Source organism: Schistocerca cancellata, chromosome 4, assembly GCF_023864275.1.
Source record: "Schistocerca cancellata isolate TAMUIC-IGC-003103 chromosome 4, iqSchCanc2.1, whole genome shotgun sequence".
Classification (NCBI taxonomy): Eukaryota; Metazoa; Arthropoda; class Insecta; order Orthoptera; family Acrididae; genus Schistocerca; species Schistocerca cancellata.
The window spans coordinates 547,291,138-547,318,151 of NC_064629.1; the positions used below are offsets into that span (position 1 = coordinate 547,291,138).

Here is a 27,014-nt window from a genome sequence, read left to right on the forward strand (position 1 = left end):
TGCGCAAGAGCCTGATTGGCTAACTTCAGTGTTAATTGTCTCGGAAACGGCTCAACATATGGAATTTTTTCTTAACAATTGTTTCTCAGCACCATCTACCTTGTAACACTCCTACACAAGCTTTTCAGTGTGTTTCTGACCACCCTAGAACGACGAAGGGTACCCAGCAATTGGGAAAAACGGGTACAGTTCATTCCTGCTGTCAAGAAATGTCGTCGGGCACATGCGCATAAATATAGGCCTACATCACTGACGTGAATCTCTTGTAGAATTATGTAACATGTTTTATGTTCACGCATCATGACGTTTTTGGAGAACGAAAATGCCTATACCAACTCAACATGGATTCTGCAAACAAAGATCTCGTGAAACGCAACTTACAGTGTTCGTCCGTGAGATCCAGAACGCCGTAGACATCGGAGCCCAAGTAAATGTGTTGCGTGGCTTTAGGAAAGCATTCGATACAGTTCCACACTGTCGTTTAGTGAATAAAACTCGAGCTTACCGAGTGTCTTACCTCATTTGTGGTTGGATTCAGGAGAGCATTGCTGACACATGTCAACACGTCATTCTTAACGGGATATAATCGACAGATGCAAAGGTAATTTCTGGAGTACCCCTTTGGAGTTTACAGGACCGTTACTGATTACAGCCGCGCGGGATTAGCCGAGCGGTCTGTGGCGCTGCAGTCATGGACTGTGCGGCTGGTCCCGGCGGAGGTTCGAGTCCTCCCTCGGGCATGGGTGTGTGTGTTTGTCCTTAGGATAATTTAGGTTAAGTAGTGTGTAAGCTTAGGGACTGATGACCTTAGCAGTTAAGTCCCATAAGATTTCACACACATTTGAACATTTTTTACTGATTACAATTTGGGTTAGTGATCTAGTAGCTAATGCTGGAGGCTCCGAGAGGTGATTCACGGGCAATACCGTTGTCTATAGGACGGTTGCAACGCCAAAAGCCTAGCGAAATGCAGGAAGACCTGCGGAGGATCGAAGATTGCTGCAGAAACTGGCAGTTGGCCTTCATCGTAAAGAAATGTTACCTATTACGCGTATATAGATGATGAGCTCCAGTACCGGTAGATTATATTATTGGCAACAGATCACTGGAAGCAGTAACTACCGAAAATGGCCTATGAGTAACCATAGGTAGCGATCTAAAATGGAATCACGAAATGGAACAAACAGTACAAAAAGAAGATGCAAACTGAGACTCATAGGAAGAATCATAAGGAAATGTAAACTGACGAGCGAAAACATTATGACGACTGCCCACAGCGACGTTGGATGCCTCCTGATGGCATTGTGGGCACGTGACGCGGTAACAAAGTATGCAAGTGGAGCAGACACGGACGGGAGACCACCCTGGCGAAGATATGGGCTGCAGATGGGCAGATTAATTGAGATAAGCGACTATGACAAAGGGCAGATTTCTATTACGCAGAGCCTGTTACCGACTGTCTCGAAAACGGCGAATCTGGTCGAATGTTCACGTGCTACTGTCGTGAGCATCTGCGGAAAGAGGTAGAAGGACAGTGAAACTGCCACCAGGAGCTAAATCGCTGGACATCCACGTCTCTTCACAGGACGTGAGGTTTGAAGGCTTGTCTGCTCTGCAAAGTAAGGTAGATGGTGGTCTGTGGCATCTCTGACGAAAGAGCACAACGCTGGTGCCGGCACAAGTGTTTCGGCGTACACAGTTCATCGTACATTGTTGAACATGTGGCTCCGCAGCAGACCACTCCTACGTGTTCACCTACTGACTCAGCGATATCGTCAATTATGATTGCAGTGGGCATGGGACCATCGGGAATCGATCGTCGATCGACGGAAACGTGTCGACTCTTCGAGAGAATCAAATTTTTGCTGCACTAGGTCGATGATCGTTTCCACAATCTCCGTCATCCAGGTGAAAAGTGACTCGAAACGTGCAGCGCATCAGACGCATGTTGGGGGAGGGGGGGGGGGGGCGGCATTATGCTATGGGCGACATTTTCGTGTGCTTGTATGGGACCTGTGGTAGTAATTGAGGACACGCTGACAGTTGCGAACCACGTGCATCCCTTCTACATCCACATATATACTCCGCTAGCCACCAAGCGGTGTGTGGCGGAGGGTACAATTCGCCAATTACCGAGCGAGGTGGCGCAGTGGTTAGACACTGGACTCGCATTCGGGAGGACGACGGTTCAATCCCGCGTCCGGCCATCCTGATTTAGGTTTTCCGTGATTTCCCTAAATTGCTCCAGGCAAATGCCGGGATGGTTCCTTTCAAAGGGCACGGCCGACTTCGTTCCCCGTCCTTCCCTAATCCGATGAGACCGATGACCTCGCTGTCTGGTCTCCTTCCCCGAAACAACCAACCAACCAACCAAGTCGCCAATTTGCGCCAAAGTCATATTCCCCCCCCCCCCCCTCCCCTGTTCCACTCGCGGATCGCGCGAGGGAAAAACGACTGTCTGAACGCCTCAGTACGAGCTCTAATTTCCCTTATCTTTGAATGGTGATCGTTGCGCGATTTGAAAGTTGGTGGTAATAACGTATGCTCTACATCATCGGCGAAGATCGGATTTCGGAATTTAGTGAGCAGCCCCTTCCGTTTAGCGCGCCGTCCATCTGCAAGTGTGTCCCACTTCAAACTTTCTATGAGATTTGTAACGCTCTCGTGATGGCTAAATGCACCAGTCACGAATCTTGCCGCTCCTCTTCTTTGGACCTTCTCAATCTCTTCAGTCAGACCCAGCTGTTAAGGGTCCCATACAGACGAACAGTACTCTAAGACTGGACGAACTAACGTATTGTAAGCTATTTCCTTTGTTGAAGGACTGCATCGCTTCAGGAGTCTACCAATAAACAGCAATCTAGAGTTCGCCTTGCCCGTTACTTGTGTAATGTGATCATTTCATTTGAGATCATTTCGAATAGTTACACCCAGATACCTGACGGATGTTACCGTTTTCAAAGACTGGGCCTTTATTTTGTACTCTTACCGTAATGGGGATTTTCACCTTGTTATACGCAGTAGGTTACACTTACTAATATTGAGAGATAACTACCAGTATTTACACCAAGCATTTATTTTCTGCTTGATGTCTTGCCCCATAGTGATGTCATAAAATTCAAATGGCTCCAAACACTATGGGATTTAACATCTGAGGTCATCAGTCCTCTACACTTAGAACTACTTAAACCTGACTAACCTAAGGACATTACACACATCCATGCCCGAGGCAGGATTCGAACGTCTGACCATTGCAGCAGCGCGGTTCCGGACTGAAGTGCCTAGAACCGCTCGTCCACCGCGGCCGGCGTGATGTCATCTTCCAGCAGAATAATTGTCCGTGTCTCGGAGCCAGAAGAGTGCTACAGTGATTTGAGGAGCATCATAGCGAACTGACGTTGATGTCTTGGTGACCAAATTCGCCTGATGTAAATCCTATGGAAGCCATTTGGATCGCAATAGAGCCATAGCCGCCTACGCAAATCAGCCGCCCGTTATTTACGCGTATTACATGACCTGTGCGTAGACATCTAATGCCGCATACCTCCAAAACCTACCAACAAACTGTCGAATGCCTGATACGCTGCATCAGTGATGTATTTCGTTCTAAAGACGGACAGGTTTGGATCATCAGTGTAATTCATCCAAGAAATAAGTGGCTTATAATAGATTCGTTCGACAGATTCTTAAGCACTGATTTTCTGTCTGGGACCCCAATAATTTAGATCCCATACGGGAGGTTCACCGACAGTCATTCTTCCCACGAACCATTGATCATTGGAACGGGGAAGGGTGCAAAGAAAGTACACTCCTCCACACACCGTAATGTGGCTTGCAGAGTATGTACGTAGATGTAGATGTACGAGTAAATTATCTATAAAACGCTGCATTTGTACACAGTCGGTGTTTGAAACTTGACCAATGCAAAGATTACAGAAGCAAAAGTCGCGGGGTAAAAAAATACCAACAGATTCATAAAATTCATAAATGAGGAATTATGTTATAAAAAGCTAGAATTTTCTTGAAAGAGTATACGAGGACGTGTTGAAAAGTAATACCTTCGAACTTTTTATGTGAAAACTCATAAAGCCTTTTAAATAAAACAAACGTTATTAACATTCTCTTCCGTATTATTCATGTTTCTCGACTGAACACATTTCTTCCAACGTGAGAGCAGTTTGTTTATACCGTCACTGAGGAATATTTGACTTTGTTGATGGACGCACAACCTCAGCTCTGGTTGCACCGCTTCATCACTGTCAAAGTAAAGCCCTCGAAGGTGTTCTTTAAGTTTAGGAAACAGATGAAAATCGGATGGGGCCAAGTCGGGACTGTATGGACGATGATCGATGACAGTGAAACCAAGGTGTCGGGCTGCTGCAGATGTCGCAGCACTCGTGTGTGGCCTGCCATTGTGATGCTGAAGGAGAAGGTGTTCCATATGTGGACGAACTTTTCGAATTCGAAACCCGCTAACAGCACGCCGTGCCTCGTGCACTGGTATAGTTATGGTACACACCGCCGTGTTACACGCTACAAATCGGAGCCCTCTCGCGGCAGAGGGTTGCAACTTTCGCTGGTGAGGCGGGAATTCCGACCGAGTAATATGTGTGACATGTTAATACCTCAGCCGATGTTGAGGACAGAGTAAAAAATTCGGAGGAAACACTTTTCATCACGCCCTCGCACAGTGATGAGGCAAAACATAATGACCACTGTCCACCAGGAGACTGGTAGTATTGTGGGCACGTGATGAGATGAGAAAGGTGTACGAGGTGCGACAATAAAGTAATGAGACTGATTTTCTATGCAAGATGTGACAACCCTGCAGGGTTGCGTAGGTACATTAGCTTTGAACTTGGTCTATAAGCTGCTTCTAGTCCAAGTGGCACATCGATGCAACTGCTCAGTCGTAAGTTGTGCTGTAATAAGTTAATACGTGTTTGTGTCTCTCGTCATGGAAATGGAACCGCATAATATTGCTCAACGGTATGCCATTTCTTTTGTGTTGAATTGGATGAAAACGCGACGACAACTTACGGTAAGCTTCAGAAGGCTTTTGGAGAGGACGTTATGTCAAGAGACCAAGTTTTTCGTTGGTATAAAATGTTTAGTGAAGACAGAACGAATGAAGATGAAGACCGCAGTGGACGACCATCAACCTCACGGACGGATGTCAACTTGGCCAGGGTGCGTGGACTCGTACGATCTGATCGAAGATTATCCGTGAAAAGATTGTAGAAGACCCGAACATCAGTCGAGAAACGGTTTGTCTAATCATAACTGAAGATCTTGGTTAGAGATTTTTGCAAAAATGGCCCCCAAAAATCTCACACCACAACAGCGAGAAACACGGAAAAATATGGCAGCAGATCTGTTAGAGCAAACTGAAATCAATCCAGAATTATTGAGCCGTGTTATCACTGGTGATGAAAGTTGGCTTTTCAGTACGATCCAGATACAAAACGCCAAAGTTCGCAATGGTGCTCAAAGGGACCACCCAGACCAAAAAAAGCTCGCACGTCAAAGTCAAAAGTGAAATGCATGCTTGTGTGCTTATTCGATTCCAAGGGAATTGTTCATGAAGAGGGGGTGCCTCCTGGACAAACAGTTAATCAATATTACTACAAAGAAATTTTAGAAAGACTTCGTAAAAGAGTTCTTTGTGTCCGTGCCAACATTGCTGATAATTGGATTCTGCATCACGATAATGCGTCATCCCATACTGCTCTGTCAGTACAGCAATTTTTAACCTCAAAACAAATTTCAGTACTACCACACCCACCATATTCACCAGATATCGCTCCGTGCGACTTTTTTCTACTTCCAAGAGTCAAAACGGCGGTCAAGGGACACCATTTTCAAACAACACAAGATGTCCAAAAAGCTGTGACGAGGGACTTGGAGGATATTACAGAAGATGATTTCCAGAAATGTTACCATCAATGGCAGAAGCGCTGGAAAAAGTGTTTGCAATCAGAAGAGAACTACTTTGAAGGAGACAACACTAAACTTGAGCCGGCCGAAGTGGCCGTGTGGTTAAAGGCGCTGCAGTCTGGAACCGCAAGACCGCTACGGTCGCAGGTTCGAATCCTGCCTCGGGCATGGATGTTTGTGATATCCTTAGGTTAGTTAGGTTTAACTAGTTCTAGGGGACTAATGACCTCAGCAGTTGAGTCCCATAGTGCTCAGAGCCATTTGAACCATTTTTTTGAACTAAACTTGACTAAAACGGTAAGCAACATTTTTTTCACATCAGTCTCATTACTTTATTGTCGCATCTCGTATAAGCGATGCAGAGACGACATTCCAACGGCGATACGGTCACAAGTGGGGAAATCACTGACATAAGCGACTTCGACAAAGGCAGATTGTTACGATCCGGCCCCTGGGAATCAGAATCTCGGAAACGGCGAAACTGGTCGACTGTTCGTGTGCTACCATGGTAAGCAACTACTGAAAGTGGCTGAACAACAGAGAAACCGGGAACAGGCGACACGGTGTTGTACGCCCACGCCTTATCACGGAACGTGGAGTCACGCCCATTCTGTAAAGCAGGGTAGGCGGTGTGGCCTGTGGCAGACCTGACAACAGAGGACAGCGCCGGTGCAGGCACGGTGACTCCTACCAAGGCGTTCCGCGCACGTTGTTGAACATGCGGCTCCTCGGCAAACGGCTTCCACGTTGTCAGTTACGGTAAGAGTAGACGCAGGATCATCAGAATTAGACCGCAGATCAAGGGTACCGGTCTTCTGGTCAGATGAATCACATTTCTCCTTACACTAGCTTAATAGTCGTGTGCAGATATGCTACCATCTTAAACGCCGTTTAGTAGGTGAGGGGAGGGGAGGGGATCTTCAGTCTGAAACCGCGCGACCGCCACGGTCGCAGGTTCGAATCCTGCCTCGGGTATGGATGTGTGTGATGTCCTTAGGGTAGTTAGGTTTAAGTAGTTCTAAGTTCTGGGGGACTGATGACCTCAGAAGTTAAGTCCCATAGTGCTCAGAGCCATTTGAACAATTTGAGGGGAGGGGATCGGTGGTCGGTGACTCACCCGGGCTGTCATGGTAACTGACCCGTGTGGGCTACGTGAACATTGTTGCAGATACTTGCATCCCTTCACGCTTGACGTCTTCCATGACGCGACGGCTTCTTTCAGTAGGATAACTGTACGTGTCACAAGGTAACGCTCAGTTGTGGGTAAATCATGTGGCAGACTTCGGTTTATTGGTAGAATACTAGGTAAGTGCGATCAGTCTACAAAGAACAGTGTTTACAAATCACTCGTGCGGCCCATTCTAGCATATTGCTGAAGTGTGGGGGACCTATAACAAATAGGACTAGCAGGGGATTTTGAACGTATACAGATAAGGGCAACACGAATGGTCACTGGTTTGTTTGACCCATGGGAGAGTGTCACAGTGATGCTGCAGAAACTGAACTGACAGACTATTGAAAACAGACGTAAACTATCCCGAGAAAGTCTACTAAAAAAGTTGCAAGAACGGGCTTTAAATGGTAACTCTAGGAATACACTACAACCCTCTACGTATCGCTCACATAGGGATCGTGAGGACAAGATTAGAATAATTACAGCACGCACAGACTATTCCTCCCGCGTTCCATACGTGAATGGATTGGGAAGAAACCCTAATAACTGGTACAATGGAACGTTCCTTCTGCCATGCACGTCGCGGTGGTTTGCAGAGAATGGATGTAGATGTAGATGTCAGAATTGTGCTAATCTCACGTGGATGTCTTGGCGACCACATTCGCCTGATGTCAACCCGCTGGAATATATTTGGGATGCTATCGGGCGCCAGTTCGTCGTCCACAATCCATCGGCCCGTAAATTACGTGATTTGAGTGATCTATGCGAAGACATTTGGTACCATATACCTCTGGAAACCTACGAACGATTTCTTGAACCGATTCCATGTCGAATGGCTGATGTATTGCGTCCGAAAGGTGGACCAACAAGCAATTAAGCAAGTATTCGTTCTGGAAATAAAAATCAACTTTTCTTGCTGCAATGTATTTTTATTTATTTTATACGCATTTCGCCTTTTGCTTTAAGGCATTTTCAGAGAAATCTAAGTGATTACTTACAGTTATTTGCGTTTTTGGCTGGCACATGCATTTGCTCTCAGCTGGTCACACGCTGGATGGTTCAAATGGCTCTGAGCACTATGGGACTCAACATCTGAGGTCATCAGTCCCCTAGAACTTAGAACTACTTAAACCTAACTAACCTAAGGACATCACACAAATCCATGTCTGAGGCAGGATTCGAACCTGCGACCGTAGCAGCAGCGCGGTTCCAGACTGTAGCGCCTAGAACAGCTCGCCCACAACGGCCAGCCACACGCTGGAGGTCGCAGTATAACTTCACTTAAGAAATGTACATATACAAACCAAACAGGAAGACACATGAAGTGCACACACAGGAGTTACGACTTTTAAAACACAGTTTTCGGTAAAATATCTACAATTACTTACAGACGACTGATAGTGCTCCACAGTAAACAGCGCAAAGAACACGAAAACGACGAAGAAAGAGGTGCATGAGCAGTTTCCGCACGCAGCCAAAATACCATATAGTTTTCCGGTGGATGTTTCGAGCAGCCTCTTGAAATAATAGTAAATATATTATATAATAGCGACCTGATTTGTATTTCTTACCTCGATTTTCTGCCCTTGCTATAAGTTGCACAGTTTTTATTTATAATTCTATGTTTGGGAGAGGTTTTGAGGGAGATTTCTATATGTTCATACGGTTGGCTGATTGCCAGCAAATAGTAATTCTACGTGCAGTTTGTCCATCTAGTTGCCTCTAAGGAATGATATTTTAGAAGATTAGTAAAATTAACATTCGTAAATGATGTTCGCCATTCAATTTCAATGAAAAAGTTTTGGCAATTCCCCATGCATTTGTTCCAGAGGTTGTGGATGTCAGCCTCTAGTAGATCAATTTGCAATAGCTAATACTGAAACGCCAGAGCTACTGAGCTACTGAATAGGAACAGTGATCGAGTTAGAATGGTCTTACGTGGAGAACTATGGCAAACTTGTATCACACTATTTATAATGGAACTTTTCCAGCCGGCCTTTGTAGCCGAGCGGTTCTAGGCACTTCAGTCCGGAATCGCGCGACCGCTGCGGTCGCAGGTTCGAGTCCTGCATCGGGCGTGGATGTGTGTGATGTCCTTAGGTTAGTTGGGTTTAAGTAGTTCTAAGTTTTAGGGGACTGATGACCTCAGATGTTGAGTCCCATAGTGCTCAGAGCCATTAGAAGCCATTTGAACTTTTCCACTGAAGCGCCAAAGAAACTGGTATAGGCATGCATATAGAAATACAGAGATATGTAAACAGGCAGAATATGGCGCTGCGGTTAGCAACGCTTATATAAGACTACAAGTGTTTGGCGCAGTTGTTAGATCGGTTACTGCTGCTACAATGGCAGGTTATCAAGATGTAAGTGAGTCTGAACGTGGTGTTATAGTCGGCGCACGAGCGATGAGACACAGCATCTCCGAAGTAGATATGAATAGGGGATTTTCCCGTGCGACCGTTTCACGAGTGTACCGCGAACACCAGGAATCAGGTAAAGCATCAAATCTCCGACATCGCTGGGACCGGAAAAAGATTCTGCAAGAACGGGAGCACAGACGACTGAAGAGAATCGTTCAACGTGACAGAAGTGCAACGGCTTCGCAAATTGCTGCAGATTTCAATGCTGGGCCACCAACAAGTGTCAGCGTGTGAACCATTTAACGAAACACCATCGATATGGGCTTTCGGAGCCGAAGGCCCATTCGTGTACGCTTGATGACTGCACGACACAAAGCTTTATGCGTCGCCTGGCCCCGTCAACACCGGCATTGGACTGTTGATGACTGGAAATATGTTGCCTGGTCGTACGAGTCCCGTTTCAAATTGTATCCAGGGGACGTACGTGTACGGGTATGGAGATAATCTCATGAATCCATGGACCCTGCATGTCAGCAGCGAAATGTTCAAGCTGGTGGAGGCTCTGTAATGTGGTGGGGCGTGTGCAGTTAGAGTGATATGGGACCCCTGATACGTCTAGATACGACTCTGACAGGTGACACTTACGTAGGCATCCATTCATGTCCATTGTGCATTCTGACGGACTTGGACAATCCAAAAGGACCATGCGACCCTCCACACGTCCAGAATCGTTACTGACTGGCTCCAGGAATACTCTTCTGAGTTTAAACACTTCCACTGGCCTCCAAACTCCCCAGAAACATTATGGAGCATATCTGGGATTCCTTGCAACGTGCTGTTCGGAAGAGGTCTCCAGCCCCTCTTACTCTTACAGATTTATGGACAGCTCTGCAGGATTCATAGTGACAGTTCCCTCCAGCACTACTTCAAATATTAGTCGAGTCTATGCCACGTCGTGTTGCGGCACTTCTGCGTGCTCGCGGGGGCCCTACACGATATTAGGCAGGTGTACCAGTTTCTTTGGCTATTGATTATAGTTGCAAAACATTGACACGAATGATGTACAGAAAAATGGAAAACCTGGTAGACGCCGGCCACTGGGAAGATCACTTTCAGTTCCGGGGAAATGTTGGAGCACACAAGACAGTACTGGCGCCACGACTTAACTTAGAAGATAGCTTAAAGAAAGAAAAACCTACATTCATATTATTTGTAGATTTCGCGAAAAATTTTGACAATATTGAAGGAAACACACACTTTGAAAAGTAGCAGGGATAAAATACCTGATTTAATTCGACTACATTGCATTATCCTCGTTTTACTTTTGATGATTTTCACCTCTTGTTACACATTATCAGTTTGCTATACTGTTCTTTCAACTTCTTTGTCGAGTCTGGCATAATTACTATGTAACCAGTAAACCTGAAAGTTTTAACTCCTTCGCCCTGGACTAACATTCCCACTCTCCAATTTCCTTCACAGTTTGCTCAGTGTACAGATTCAATAACAAAGCGTGTCCACCTCGGTAGCTGCGGGGCCACGAAAGGCGCCCAGGTTCGATTCCTGGCCGGGTCGGAGATTTTCCCCGCTCGGGGATTGGATGTTGTGTTGTCCTAACATTCGTATCGTCATAACTGAGAGGAAAGTCGCCTCCAACACAGTACCGTCTTTCCACTATTGAGATGGCTGTATGGGCATGACTCTAAAGTCAATAAATTGAAATAAAAAACATAGGGGAGAGGCTGCATCCCCGTATTACTTCCGTCTCAACTACTGCGGCTCTTTCATGTCCTTCGACTTTTATAACTGCAGTCTGGTTTCTGTACAAGTTGTAGGCAGCCTTCCTCTCCAAGCTAGCTTCATCAGCAGCAGTAGCAGTTATTGTTGTTGTTGTTGTTGTTGTTGCGTGATCATCAGATCGAAGACTGGTTTGATGCGATTCTCCACTCTAGTCTGTCAAGCACAAGCCTCTTCATCCCTGCATAACTACCGCAACATACACTGAGCTGACAAAAGTGATGGGATAGTGATATGCACACATACAGATGACGGTACGCAAGTTACAAACGTTATAAAAGTTATAAAAGGGCAGTGCAATGGCGGAGCAGTTATTTGTGCTCAGGTGATTCATGTGAAAAGGTTCTGACATGATTATGGTGGTACGACGGGAATTAACAGACTTTGAACGCGGAATGGTAGTTGGAGCTAGACACATGGGACATTCCAATCCGGAAATCGTTTGGCAGTTCAATATTACGAGATCCACAGTGTCAAGACTGTGCCGAGAATACCAAATTTCAGGCGTTACCTCTCACCACGAAGAACGCAGACGCAGACGGCTTTCACGTAACGACCTAGAGCAGCGGCGTTTGCCTAGAGTTGTCATTGCTAATTGACAGTCAACACCACGTGAAATAACCGCAGAAATCAATGAGAGACGTACAACAAACGTATCCGTTAGGACAGTGCGGTGAAATTTGACGTTAATAGGCTATGACAGCAGACGGTTGATACATCGTCTGCAGCGCCTCTCCTGGACTCGTGACCGTATTGGTTGGGCCCTAGACGACTGGAAAACGGTTGCCTGGTCAAATGAGTCCCGATTTCAGTTGGTAAGAGCTGACGGTAATGTTCGGGTGTGGCGTAGACCCAGCAAAGCCACGGACCCTAGTGTCAACAAGGCGCTGTGCAAGCTTGTGGTAGCTTCATAATGGTATGGGCTGTGTTTACATGGAATGGACTGGATCCTCTAGTCCAACTGAACCGCTCACTGCCTGGAAATAGTTATGTTCGGCTACTTGGAGAACATTTGCGCCATCCATAACTTCATGTTCCCAAGGAACAATGATATTTTTAAGGATGACAATGCACCATGTCACTGGGTCACAACTGTTCGCGACTGGTTTGAAGAACATTCTGGACAATTAGAGCGAATGATTTGGCCACACAGATCGCCTGATATGAATCCCATCGAACATTTATGGAACGTAATCGAGAGGTCAGTTTGTCCACAACATCTTGCACCGACAATAGTTTCGCAGTTATGGACGGCTATACAGCAGCATAGCTCAGTATATCTGCGGGGGACTTCCAACGACTTGTTGAGTCCACGACACGTCGAAATGCTCCGCCACGGGGGGAAAAAAGGTGATCCGACCCGATATTAGGAGGTAGGCTGTCCCATGACTTTTGTCATCTCAATGTACAGCGATTAGAACCGAAATACTGTACAGAAGCCTTGGCCTCTCCCTACCAGTTTTAGCCTCCTCACTTCCTTTCATTACCAAATTAACGAATCCTTAATGCCTCAGAATATGCCTTATTAATCGATTCCTTCAATTAATGAAGTTGTGCCATAATTTTATTTTACGTAATTGGAGTCGGTACGTCTTCACTAGTTATTTGAGCTACCCGCATAATCTTCAGCATTCTGCTATGACACCACATTCAAAAATACTCTGTTCTTGTCTGAACTACTTATCGTACATGCTTCAATACTCTAAAAGGCTACACCTCCTACAAATAAATTCATATAAGACTTCCTAATATTTAAATTTTTATTCGAAGTTAACAAATTTCGGTTTTCAGAAACTATTTTTTTTCCTACTGCCAATCTACTTTCCATATCCTCTCTACTTCTGTTATCGTCATTTATTTCGCTGCACAAATGGGAAACCATATCGACTACTTTTCTTGTCTCATTTCCTAATCTAATTCTATCAGCATCCTCAAATTTAATTCGAGGACGATCCATCATGCATTGTTTCATATTTGTTGATATTCATCTTATAATCACTTTTCAAAAGACTACCCATTTAACTGCTCTTCCAGTCCTTAGCTCTCAGTGAAAGAACTACAACGTCATTGACAATCTGCAAAGTTTTTTGTCTCCCATAAATTTAATTTTTTTTCAAATATCTCATCGGTTTTCTTCACTGCTTGCTTAAGGTACAGACTGAATAAAACTTATCTCACCGCCGCGCGGGGTAGCCGTGCGGTCACAGGCGTCTTGTCACGGTTCGTGCGGCTCCCCCCGTCGGAGGTTCGAGTCATCCCTCGGGCATGGGTGTGTGTGTTGTCCTTAGCGTAAGTTAGTTTAAGTTAGTTTAATTAGCGTGTAAGCCTAGGGACCCATGACCTCAGCAGTTTGGTCCCATAGTCCTTACCACAATTTTCCAAATTTTTTACTTATCGCCGGCCGGGTTGGCCGAGAGGTTGTAGGCGCTACAGTCTGGAACCGCGCGACCGCTACGGTCGCAGGTTCGAATCCTTTCTTTTTTACTTATCTCACTATCTTGTCGATTACTGCTTTCTTTTCATGTCTGGCGCCTCTTAACTGTAGCCGGTATTGTGTACGTGTTGTGAATAGCCTTTCGCTCCCTGTATTTTACCCTGGCTAACTTCAGAATTTCAAAATCTTCATTCCATTTAACATTGTCACAAGCTGTCTCTAAATCCACAAGTGCTGTAATGTACGAAGTACAGAGACGAAATACCAAAAGAAGTTGTTGTATATCCTGCACAGAAATGAAGAAGATGGAGAAAGACGTGAGGACATGAGATCTACAGCTGTCAATGCCGCCGCAAACCATTTCCCGTATAAAAACTAATGGAAGGTCGAGCTGATTGCCCTCTCATAGGCAACAAAAGTTCCCACTCTCAGCCTTCTCAAATTAAACCTGTAGCCACTCGGATCGCGCATTGGAACGTTGAGAGCTAAGATTGCAGAATTAATAACGTCAGAGCGTGGAAAAAGAACGTTGGGCAGTCTTTCCAAACGTGCAGAGCAGTATGTAGCATGTAAGATACTTTGAACGATACCCGAAACCTTTGACAACGTGTCTGGCGGAATGGCTTCACATGCAGATGAGATGTACTGCTTCAGCTGTTCAATTGTTTCTGGATTCTGGCGGTACACCTGGTCTTTCAAGTGTCCCCACAGAAAGACGTCACAGGGGTTCATGTCTGGCGAATAGGGAGGCCAATCCACGCCGCCTCCTGTATGTTTCGGATAGCCCAAAGCAATCACACGATCATCGAAATATTCATTCAGGAAATTAAAGACGTCGGCCGTGCGATGTGGCCGGGCACCATCTTGCATAAACCACGAGGTGTTCGCAGTGTCGTCTAAGGCAGTTTGTACCGCCACAAATTCACGAAGAATGTCCAGATAGCGTGATGCAGTAATCGTTTGGATCTGAAAAATGGGCCAATGATTCCTTTGGAAGAAATGGCGGCCCAGACCAGTACTTTTTGAGGATGCAGGGACGATGGGACTGCAACATGGGGCTTTTCGGTTCCCCATATGCGCCAGTTCTGTTTATTGACGAAGCCGTCCAGGTAAAAATAAGCTTCGTCAGTAAACCAAATGCTGCCCACATGCATATCGCCGTCATCAATCCTGTGCACTATATCGTTAGCGAATGTCTCTCGTGCAGCAATGGTAGCAGCGCTGAGGGGTTGCTGCGTTTGAATTTTGTATGGATAGAGGTGTAAACTCTGGCGCATGAGACGATACGTGGACGTTGGCGTCATTTGGACCGCAGCTGCAACACGGCGAACGGAAACCCGAGGCCGCTGTTGGATCACCTGCTGCACTAGCTGCGCGTTGCCCTCTGTGGTTGCCGTACGCGGTCGCCCTACCTTTCCAGCACGTTCATCCGTCACGTTCCCAGTCCGTTGAAATTTTTCAAACAGATCCTTTATTGTATCGCTTTTCGGTCCTTTGGTTACATTAAACCTCCGTTGAAAACTTCGTCTTGTTGCAACAACACTGTGTTCTAGGCGGTGTAATTCCAACACCAGAAAAATCCTCTGTTCTAAGGAATAAACCATGTTGTCTAGAGCACACTTGCACGTTGTGAACAGCACACGCTTACAGCAGAAAGACGATGTACAGAATGGCGCACCCACAGACTGCGTTGTCTTCTATATATTTCACATTACTTTCAGCGCCATCTGTTGTTGAAAATTGTAACTACTGTAATTTCGAAAGTTTGTCCGCCTGAAAATGTACTGTTGTCCCAAGCATATTGCAACAAACGGTGTATTTCTATCGCTGCTCGTTTAGTTTTTATTGCCGTTTCAAATATACCGGTCATTTTTGAAACACCCTGTATATGCATTTATGTCGATTTATAATTGGTTTGTTTTCTGAATATTATTTGTATTTATACGCTGGGTCTGGCCTAGGGAAAACTATGCTATCGAACGAATACGTCGATAGGTCGTGTGGAGAACCAAAGTGTTTAGGATCTTTGGTAGTGTTAACTCTGTCGCGTGGAGCGCGGGCAGAGGGGGAGTCTGGCTGGGGTGGTGCAGTGGAGCAGGTGTGTTGTGTGAAGCTCCCGCGAGTTGCCGCGCTTTCGGGGTTTGGCAGCATGTAATTGCGCTCGACTTGCAATGATAGTTTCTAACATAGTGTCGCGGACGGGAAGCATTATCTGGCGCACATCAAGAGCCCGTTCCGTCTGGTGACCGTGTCGAGAAGAAAGCGCGCCAACATCCAGCTTCTGCAACAGCGACGGCCGACAATGAGTGACTGTCGCCACCTGCTCGATCGACGGCTTCAAACCTTCAATCAACCAACAAGGAAGACTGTAAGCACGTAAAGTTTTAGAACTATATGGCAGACCTCAGCTTTTCAAACTTTTAAAATTGTTGCATCACAAAATTACAGCAACTTAGCATGAACCTTTGTTGCTCATTGTCCCAATTGCATTACCAAGCAGGGTCCCTTCTTTTTCCGGAATGAACCCGAGTGTCGTTGAAATTCAAACGCCAGCATCATTCGATTTCACTGCTTTAATTTCAAAGTTCAGTTAAGGTATTCATAGCTGGCTACAATATTTATATTACACAAGCACAAATTAAGAGTGCGAGTTTTGTTACCGAATTTTAGCTTACCTGTGAAAATGGTTCAAATGGCTCTGAGCACTATGGGACTCAACTGCTGAGGTCATTAGTCCTCTAGAACTTAGAACTAGTTAAAGCTAACTAACCTAAGGACATCACAAACATCCATGCCCGAGGCAGGATTCGAACCTGCGACCGTAGCGTAGCTTACCTGTGACTGCAGCTCAGCTTGGTACATACTAAATTTTAGTATTGTTAATTGTTCAGAATCATTTAATTCAAGTTCAAAGTTAAATCTCTTATTTCTAAATTGCGTAGATTCAAGTAGCTTTCGAAGTGATTGTTGAGGTAGTCCAAGACTAACCGTATTTTACTGAATTTCGATGTGCTTCAGAAAGAAAGCTCACTATTAACTTCAGTCAGCGAAATTTATTACTTCTGACAAACTTTCAGTTTTCACACTACACGTGTCAACCTTCAGTTGCCACGCTTCTAGTGCTAATTATATGTGTAATAACCATTCTTTTTCACTTACTATAGTAATTGTCCTTAGGACTGGCGACCGTAATTTCCCCCAAATCTCAAATATCTAATTACCGCTAGTTAATTGATAATGTAACGGCCGCACATTTACTTTCTTTATTAACTTTATCCCTTTTCAAAATTAATTTCCACCAGTTTCATTTGCATTTTTCCTTTCATTCAGATGTAACCCTTTCCTCCCTCTTTACCGACACTTTCTTGCTTGCCACTGTTGAAGAGCAATTCGGGGATGGCGATTGCATCTTTCAACACGATCGAGCACTGTTCATAATGCACGGCCTGTGGCGGAGTGGTTACATAATAATGACATCCCTGTAATGGACTGGCCTGCACAAAATCCTGACCTGAATCCTTCGGTGACGATTGCTTTTCCCAAATTTCCATTAGGTACACGCGGTTTAATTTTTCACTGTCATTAAGGTCGATAAGTGAGGGGGAGGTTACAAACGTACCTGCACTATGTGATCAAAAATTTTCGGACACCCACAAAAACATACGTTTTTCATATTAGGTGCATTGTGCTGCCACCTGCTGCCAGGTACTCCATATCAGCGACCTCAGTAGTCATTAGATATCGTGAGAGAGCGGAATGGGGCGCTCCGCGGAAGTCACGGACTTCGAATGTGGTCAGGTGATTCGGTGTCACTAGTGTCATACGTCTGTACGCGAGATTTCCACACTCCTGAACATCCCTGGGTCCACTGTTTCCGATGTGATACTGAAGTCGAAACGTGAGAGGACACGTGCGGCACAAACGTGGTTCAAAATGGCTCTGAGCTCTATGGGACTCAACTGCTGTAGTCATAAGTCCCCTAGAACTTAGAACTAATTAAACCTAACTAACCTAAGGACATCACACACATCCATGCCCGAGGCAGGATTCGAACCTGCGACCGTAGCGATCGTGCGGTTCCAGACTGTAGCGCCTTTAACCGCTCGGCCACTCAGGCCGGCAGCAGCACAGGCCTGGATTGATGTTTTAAGCACTTTCTTGCTTGCCACTGTTGAAGAGCAATTCGGGGATGGCGATTGCATCTTTCAACACGATCGAGCACTGTTCATAATGCACGGCCTGTGGCGGAGTGGTTACATAATAATGACATCCCTGTAATGGACTGGCCTGCACAAAATCCTGACCTGAATCCTATAGAACACCTTTGGGATGTTTTGGAACGCCGACTTCGTGCCAGGCCTCACCGACCGACATCGATACCTCTCCTCAGTGCAGCACTCGGTGAAGAATGGGCTGCCATTCCACAAGAAACCTTCCAGCATCTGACTGAACGTATGCCTGCGAGAGTGGAAGCTGTTATCAAGGCTAAGGGTGGGTCAACGCCATATTGAAATCCAGCATTACTGATGGAGGGCGCCACGAACTTGTAAGTCATTTTCAGCCAGGTGTTCGGATACGTTTGAACACATAGTGTACATAACATGACACTTTCTCTCTTCAGTACATAGTCGGAAGACACCTTATTGGCTTCAGTTGAGACACATATATACACTCCTGGAAATTGAAATAAGAACACCGTGAATTCATTGTCCCAGGAAGGGGAAACTTTATTGACACATTCCTGGGGTCAGATACATCACATGATCACACTGACAGAACCACAGGCACATAGACACAGGCAACAGAGCATGCACAATGTCGGCACTAGTACAGTGTATATCAACCTTTCGCAGCAATGCAGGCTGCTATTCTCCCATGGAGACGATCGTAGAGATGCTGGATGTAGTCCTGTGGAACGGCTTGCCATGCCATTTCCACCTGGCGCCTCAGTTGGACCAGCGTTCGTGCTGGACGTGCAGACCGCGTGAGACGACGCTTCATCCAGTCCCAAACATGCTCAATGGGGGACAGATCCGGAGATCTTGCTGGCCAAGGTAGTTGACTTACACCTTCTAGAGCACGTTGGGTGGCACGGGATACATGCGGACGTGCATTGTCCTGTTGGAACAGCAAGTTCCCTTGCCGGTCTAGGAATGGTAGAACGATGGGTTCGATGACGGTTTGGATGTACCGTGCACTATTCAGTGTCCCCTCGACGATCACCAGTGGTGTACGGCCAGTGTAGGAGATCGCTCCCCACACCATGATGCCGGGTGTTGGCCCTGTGTGCCTCGGTCGTATGCAGTCCTGATTGTGGCGCTCACCTGCACGGCGCCAAACACGCATACGACCATCATTGGCACCAAGGCAGAAGCGACTCTCATCGCTGAAGACGACACGTCTCCATTCGTCCCTCCATTCACGCCTGTAGCGACACCACTGGAGGCGGGCTGCACGATGTTGGGGCGTGAGCGGAAGACGGCCTAACGGTGTGCGGGACCGTAGCCCAGCTTCATGGAGACGGTTGCGAATGGTCCTCGCTGATACCCCAGGAGCAACAGTGTCCCTAATTTGCTGAGAAGTGGCGGTGCGGTCCCCTACGGCACTGCGTAGGATCCTACGGTCTTAGCGTGCATCTGTGCGTCGCTGCGGTCCGGTCCCAGGTCGAAGGGCACGTGCACCTTCCGCCGACCACTGGCGACAACATCGATGTACTGTGGAGACCTCACGCCCCACGTGTTGAGCAATTCGGCGGTACGTCCACCCGGCCTCCCGCATGCCCACTATACGCCCTCGCTCAAAGTCCGTCAACTGCACATACGGTTCACGTCCACGCTGTCGCGGCATGCTACCAGTGTTAAAGACTGCGATGTAGCTCCGTATGCCACGGCAAACTGTCTGACACTGACGGCAGCGGTGCACAAATGCTGCGCAGCTAGCGCCATTCGACGGCCAACACCGCGGTTCCTGGTGTGTCCGCTGTGCCGTGCGTGTGATCATTGCTTGTACAGCCCTCTCGCAGTGTCCGGAGCAAGTATGGTGGGTCTGACAAACCGGTGTCAATGTGTTCTTTTTTCCATTTCCAGGAGTGTACATATGCCGATCTTAAGAATCAGAATATTAACGATCTCTCGATGATGATGATGATGTTTGGTTTGTGGGGTGCTCAACTGCGCGGTTATCAGAGCCCGTACCAATTGCCACCCCTTGCTCAGCCCAATCTCGCCACTTACATGAATGATGATGGAATGATGAGGACAACACAAACACCGAGTCATTTTGACACCGGTGAAAATCCCTTACACCGCCGGGAATCGAACCCGGGACCCCAGTGCTCGGGAAGAGAGAACGCGACCGCGAGACCACGAGCTGCGGACAGGATTTCTCGAATCCCTGTCGTTAATAGTACGATTTGTTGTAATAAAACGACGGGAAACGTCATATTGGTAGTTAAAGAGATGCGTACTATGCAAGTATGCAGTTTTAAGGCAACGGTGCAGTGAGTATCGATCAAAAACGCATTGTTCTCGGTACAATTTGTGATTATTGAATGTTAGTTAATAACGCATCTACAATTAAAGCTTACAGTCGATGGTAAGATGCAAAGTATGGTAATGAGTAGAAATGCGAAATTGTTATCTAAAGTAGGTGATGTGTTGCTGGATTGCGTCTGATTGGATCCAAATACTTTTTACTCACCTTCGTTTTTGCAATAGGTTCTAATATTTTCTTACGAATTTATAGAAGTATATTCTATAATATTCTAGATTCTTCTTTCTGAGGAGTGAGTTTGTTCGATTGGCTTTGTCTTTAAGACAGCTTCCGCTACTTGCAGTAAGATATTTTGCACTTACTTGTTTCAAGGTCTGTATTTCACATGTTGTTCTGCTTCTGAATAGGAACAGTGATCGAGTAAGAATGGTCTTAAATGGAGAGCTATTGCAAACTTGTATCACACTATTTATAATGGAACTTTTCCTCTAAAGCGCCAAAGAAACTGGTACAGGAATGCATATTCAAATACAGAGATATGTAAACAGGCAGAAAATGGCGCTGCGGTCAGCAACAAGTATCTGGCGCAGTTGTTAGATCGGTTACTGCTGCTACAGTGTCAGGTAACCAAGATATAGGTGAGTTTGAACGCGGTGTTATAGTCGGCGGACGAGCGATGGGACACACCAACTCAGAGGTAGCGATGAAGAGGGGTTTTTCCCGTGCGACTGTTTCACGACTATATCGTGAATATCAGGAATCTGGTAAAGCATCAAATCTCCGACATCACTGTGGCCGGAAAAAGATCCTGCAAGAAAGGGCCCCACGACGAGTGAAGAGAATCATTTAACGTGACAGAAGTGCAACCCTTCCGCAGATTGCTGCAGATTTCAATGCTGGGCCATCAGTAAGTGTCAGTGTGTGAACCATTCAACGAAACATCACTGATATGCGCTTTCGAAGCCGAAGGCCCACACATATACCTTTCATGACTGCACGACAGCCGGCCGAAGTGGCCGTGCGGTTAAAGGCGCTGCAGTCTGGAACCGCAAGACCGCTACGGTCGCAGGTTCGAATCCTGCCTCGGGCATGGATGTTTGTGATGTCCTTAGGTTAGTTAGGTTTAACTAGTTCTAAGTTCTAGGGGACTAATGACCTCAGCAGTTGAGTCCCATAGTGCTCAGAGCCATTTGAACCATTTTTTGAACTGCACGACACAAAGCTTTACTCCTCGCCTGGGCCCGTCAACGCCGACATTATGCTGTTGATGACTGGAAATATGTTGCCTGGTCGGACGAGTCTCGTTTCATGTTGTATCGAGCGGATGGATGGGTATGAAGACAGCCCCATGAATCCATGGACCCTACATGTCAGCAGGGGACTGTTCAAGCTAGTCGAGGCACTGTATTAGTGTGGGGCGTGTGCAGTTGGAGTGATATGGGCCCCTGATACGTCTAGATACGACTCTGAGGGGTGACACGTACGTAAGCATCCTGTCTGATCACCTGCATCCATTCATATCCATTGTGTATTCCGATGGACTTGGGCCATTACGGCTGGACAATGCGACACCCCACACGTCCAGAATTGCTATTGAGTGGCTCCAGGAATACTCTTCCGAGTTTAAACACTTCCGCTGGCCACCAAACTTCCCATACGTGAACATTAGTCAGCATGAAACTTCCTGGCAGATTAAAACTGTGTGCCGGACCGATATTCGAACTCGGGACCTTTGCCGTTCGCGGGCAAGTGATATCCTTTCTTCCAGGAATGCTAGTTCTGCATGGTTCGCAGAAGAGCTTCTGTAACTTGTGGAAAGTAGGAGACGAGGTACTGGCAGAAATAAAGCTGTGAGACGGGGCGTGAGTCGTGCTTGGGTGACTCAGATGGTAGAGCACTTGCCAGCGAAAGGCAAAGGTCCCGAGTTCGAGTCTCGGTCCGGCACACAGTTTTAATCTGCCAGGAATTTTCATATCAGCGCACACTCCACTGCAGAGTGAAAATCTCAGTCTGGATTAGTGAGCATATCTGGGATGCCTTGCAACGTGCTGTTCACAAGAGATCTCCATCCTCTCGTACTCTTATGGATGATGTTAATTCCCTCCAGCACTACTTCAGCCATTAGTCGAGTTCATGGCACATCGTGTTGCCGCACTTCTGCTTGCTACCGGGGGCCCTACACGATATTAGCAGGTGTACCAGTTTCTTTGGCTCTTCAGTGTGCAAACCGATGTCCCTACTGGCTGGACATAGTACTTTCCTCTTCGCCTGATAATATGTTCGTGGATACTTAAGTTTTAATTTGTGTATACCACAAACAGAACAGCACTACTAACACAGCATCAAGGAGGCAATGTGCGTTTAATAGATCTAATGCAGGAATTTTACGCCCGATCATTTCGTAAACAGCGCTATTTGCGAGCGAGATACAGCCGGCAACTACTGCTGGAGCGCACTGCCATCGCGTGTACCACGTTGAGGCGCACGTACCGTTGTGACACAATCCGCATCTTTTCCGAACTTTCAGCAGCAAATTGAACTTTGCACGCTCAACGTTGACGTCCGAAATCACGGTCCGTGTGCCGGCGGCTTAAGCTGTCGCTCGGTCGAAAATGGCGTGGAGACGTCAGCTGTTGCGTTGCTTTCTTATGAGGCGCTCTGTCACCGATAGCAGTGCCTCACACGCAAGCCCTGCGCGCTAGTTGCCTTTGCCCGCTCAGCAGACAACAGGGTCACAACACGATCCAGTGTGCGGAAAAATGCGAGCGCCTGCTGACGACGACGTTCGGCATATTCCACGAGAGAGTGCAAGTCTTCAGGCTCTGTCGCTAGGCAGACGAAGGCCGCCTGGTATCCTGTCAAGCCGAGCGGTCTAAGTCATGGACTGTGCGGCTGGTCCCGGCGGAGGTTCGAGTCCTCCCTCGGGCATGGGTGTGTGTGTTTGTCCTTAGCAGAATTTAGGTTTAGTAGTGTGTAAGCTTAGGGACTGATTACCTTAGCAGTTAAGTCCCATAAGATTTCACACAGATTTGAACATTTGTATCCTGTCACACACGAACGCTTTTAGAAATGTTCTGGAACATTCTTCGCACTAAATACTATGACTATACGTTACATAATAGAATTGTCAAATTCGATCACATAAGAATACACGTTCGTTGATTTTTAAAATCTTTTATACCTTTTGCATTTCAGTTGTTGAAATTTGTGGAGCCTTGTATCGAACAGGAAACTATAATGCGTAAAACCGTAGTTTTTGTTGCAAAAACGTTTCAATTGAATCGTAAACTGTTGTAAACTTGAACTTGCCCTTCAGCTAACCTATGTCTATACCTGGCCGGGCGCAATGGCCGATCGGTTCTAGGCGAATCAGTCCGGAACCGCGCGACTTCTACGGTCGCAGGTTCGAATCCTGCCTCGGGCATGGATGTGTGTGATGTCCTTAGGTTAATTAGGTTTAAGTAGTTCTAAGTTCTAGGGGACTGATGACCTCAGCTGTTAAGTCCCATAGTGCTCAGAGCCATTTGAACCATTGTCTATACCTGTTTATTACTGAAACCTGTTGCTCATTGCTAATTCATGGCTTTAGCTCTCCCCAGTTTAATCCTCCGTGTCTTTTCATAAAATCGCAGTAAAACTTTACCCGCTTTCACCGTTTGCCTTATTGCAACGATATTTTATTTATTGTTCAAAATGGTTCAAATGGCACTGAGCACTATGGGACTTAACGTCTATGGTCATCAGTCCCCTAGAACTTAGATCTACTTAAACCTAACTAACCTAAGGACATCACACAACACCCAGTCATCACGACGCAGAGAAAATCCCTTTTATTTATTGTTGCTCTGTATATTTCTACACTGGATTTAAGAACTCGTCTTCACCTAAAGACATTAAAATGATCGTGCAATATAATTTCCTGTTCAGCAGCGAATCTTCTCCAAAAAGACTTATTTCCTAAAACAGGTTTCATGGTCACCTCTTTTTGGCTTGCCGTAAAGCTGTGAGTCTATCGCGTACTGTGCTTCTTGAAAGTGAGAATTTTTCACCCTCTTTCCAGTTCGTCATTTCAAGAAGTATGACTTTTTCGACGACTTCCTTCACATTATTTTCATCCGATTTAAATTCTGACTTCTCCATCTTTGACTGTTGAAGAAAAAATGGGAAAAATATGTTTTTATGTTACCTGTTTCGTCCAGTACAACTCGAAATTGCTTGGTCCGATACGGTCGGGACGTATCGCTGTGGCAGTTTAACGTTCCCATTGTTATTACTTGGCGTAGACATTGTCGCAGCCTGCAGTATAGAAATTAATAGGACTGTAAGTTGTACCTAAAAATATAATAAAAAGTAAATTACTTACTTGCAAAGAAAACGCAAGAATCCAAAGTCAGATTCACTAGACTCGGATAACTTATCGCCACTCCGAAACGCACTGTTTTTTATTCAGAATCGCGTGTGTGGTCTCGCGCCTCCATAGTAACAACTGCAGTGGTCTGAAATCTGCTGTCACTAGCGCTATAGCTTAGAAACAAGTCTTGTCCCGTACAATTCGCTGGCCGATACTTTCTCGGCTTTCCCCTACACCAGCTTATAAATAATATTAGACACACTTCTTGTTCCACACAGCCACTGTGAGGAGTTGCTCAATGCTGTAGAACATTTCATAAAATGAGAATACGCAATACATATTTAAACAAAAAGAGACATACTTATGTCCCTTCCACAAATACTAAGTGAAATGGTCCTCATGAATGTGGAATAAGCCAAAATATCGTAACCATATTTTCATTTAAGACTTAATAATTAACCTGTCATAAAACACATAAATGTCCAATACACTGAGATGCATACGATAATACAGAGGCTATTGCAGCCACGCACCAGACAGAAAATCAGTTTACGAATTTACTTACACTGATCGTATTATTGCACCGAAGGTGTACAGAAATCAGATGTTACATAACACTCACGTTGATATTTCTAATAATATGTACGCATCAACCGATTCTACTAAGATATTCGTCACTTGAGTAGAAGGAACTGGCCACCAATAATTCATTTAGGTTTCTCTTAAACTGAATTTTTGTAAGAATTAAGCTTTGAATGGCTACTGACGGTTTATTCAAAATGTATGTTCCTGAATAATGGATACCCTGCTGGACCAAAGTAAGTGGCATTGAATCTTTATGAAGTTTATACTTAATTCCTGGCACTTATTCCATAAACTGAGATGCAGGTTTCAAAAAGGGATATATTATTTACTGCATTAAGGAATGAAGTATAGTGTGAAGCAGAGGCTAATCTACCCATGTCCTACAACAGAACTCTGCAGGACACTCTGGAGTAAACGCTACAAAATAATGCAAATTATTTTGAAGTCATAAAGCTATAGCTCGATTTCACGAGTAAACTCAAGAAATGATACCATATGTCATTATGGAATGGAAATAAGCGAAGTATGATATCTTTTTTATTTCTATATCGCTTACAACTTACTGCATCCGCATGGGAAATAATTTTTTAGGACAATTTTGGTAAACATTTTTGGAAAGAAGTGATCAATTAATTGTTATATTTTGACTAAAGTTCAGTCTTGATCACTCATGTATGTTTTAATGATATAGGTAACCGGTTTCGGTTCTTTCTACAGAACCATCATCAGACCCATGGCTTCCTTAGGATGGTAGGCGGAGCTCTCCTCGCTGCTACGCGTGCTAGAAGATATTTACAGGTTCTGCGTAGCAGCGAGGAGAGCTCCGCCTACCATCCTAAGGGAGCCATGGGTCTGATGATGGTTCTGTAGAAAGAACCGAAACCGGTTACCTATATTATTAAAACATACATGAGTGATCAAGACTGAACTTTAGTCAAAATATAATATTTTTTTAGGAGCTTCAGCAGTCCTGTGGTATGCTTCTCTCACTTAAATCTGTTATCAGATTGCAATCCCATGAAATTAACAGTGTCAGTCTCTTTTGTCTGCTTGTTGGCATGTTTTAGACGTATATTGCGAGGAAACCTTGTGCAAGTTCTGAACTGTATGTGGTGTGTGTTTTCAATGTTTCGTGACAAACATTTGGGTAGGAATCATTTATCTAGCCTCACAATACAAAGGGGGAAGGATATTACTTTATGCCCACCTTTTGAAAATATTGTAAGAGCCAGTTACTTAATATTTTAAAATAAAGAAACATTTATTGTTTTTAATTAATTATCCTACCACAATCAATAACTGTTATAAATTTTTCAGTTAAACTTAACCCAAAAATTTAAGTATTACTAGTAGATGTCACTTCCCACAATGAATCACGTATTCAATATTTTCAGATTCAGGACTTTACTTGCATATCACTATCTCTTTAGGAAGTATGTTGCGAATAAAAATCAACAACTACTAACGATATTTTCATTTTTAAAAGATTTTTTTTTTTTTGGCTGTCGTAAAGTACCCCCAGCTAGGTGGTACACGTTACTGAAAACGCGTTGATATTTCTAATAGCGTGCTAGAAGATATTTACAGGTTCTGGACCCTACTTACACATCAGTGCCAATTTAAAAAGTACGTTGTTAATATAAGTCAACATCAATCAACGATTTTTGTGTTCTGTAAACTTTTTTCAGAGATTGGTAATGCGTGTTATGGAAAATGCGTTGGAATTGCTAGGGCTAATGTCCATGAAAATTTCGTTAAGCGATCTTTAAAAACAATATGTTATTTGCTACTGTCTGTGGGCTGTGCCCCAGCTAACTCGGACAACAGCTGTTCATGCTGTTCGAACTGCATTCCCAAACTTGCGTATCTCGCGTATCTGCAATG

The 27,014-nt window shown here is 45.3% G+C and overlaps 1 non-coding gene across 1 annotated transcript; it reads right to left on the reverse strand.

Annotated features, from left to right (window-relative positions):
* Nucleotides 1–17,735: 17,735 nt before the first annotated feature.
* On the reverse strand, nucleotides 17,736–17,819 carry Trnas-gga (transfer RNA serine (anticodon GGA)). Its single transcript is given in 2 exon segments — nucleotides 17,736–17,770; nucleotides 17,780–17,819. It is a non-coding gene; the product is annotated as a tRNA-Ser (tRNA).
* Between the last annotated feature and the right edge of the window lie 9,195 nt (nucleotides 17,820–27,014).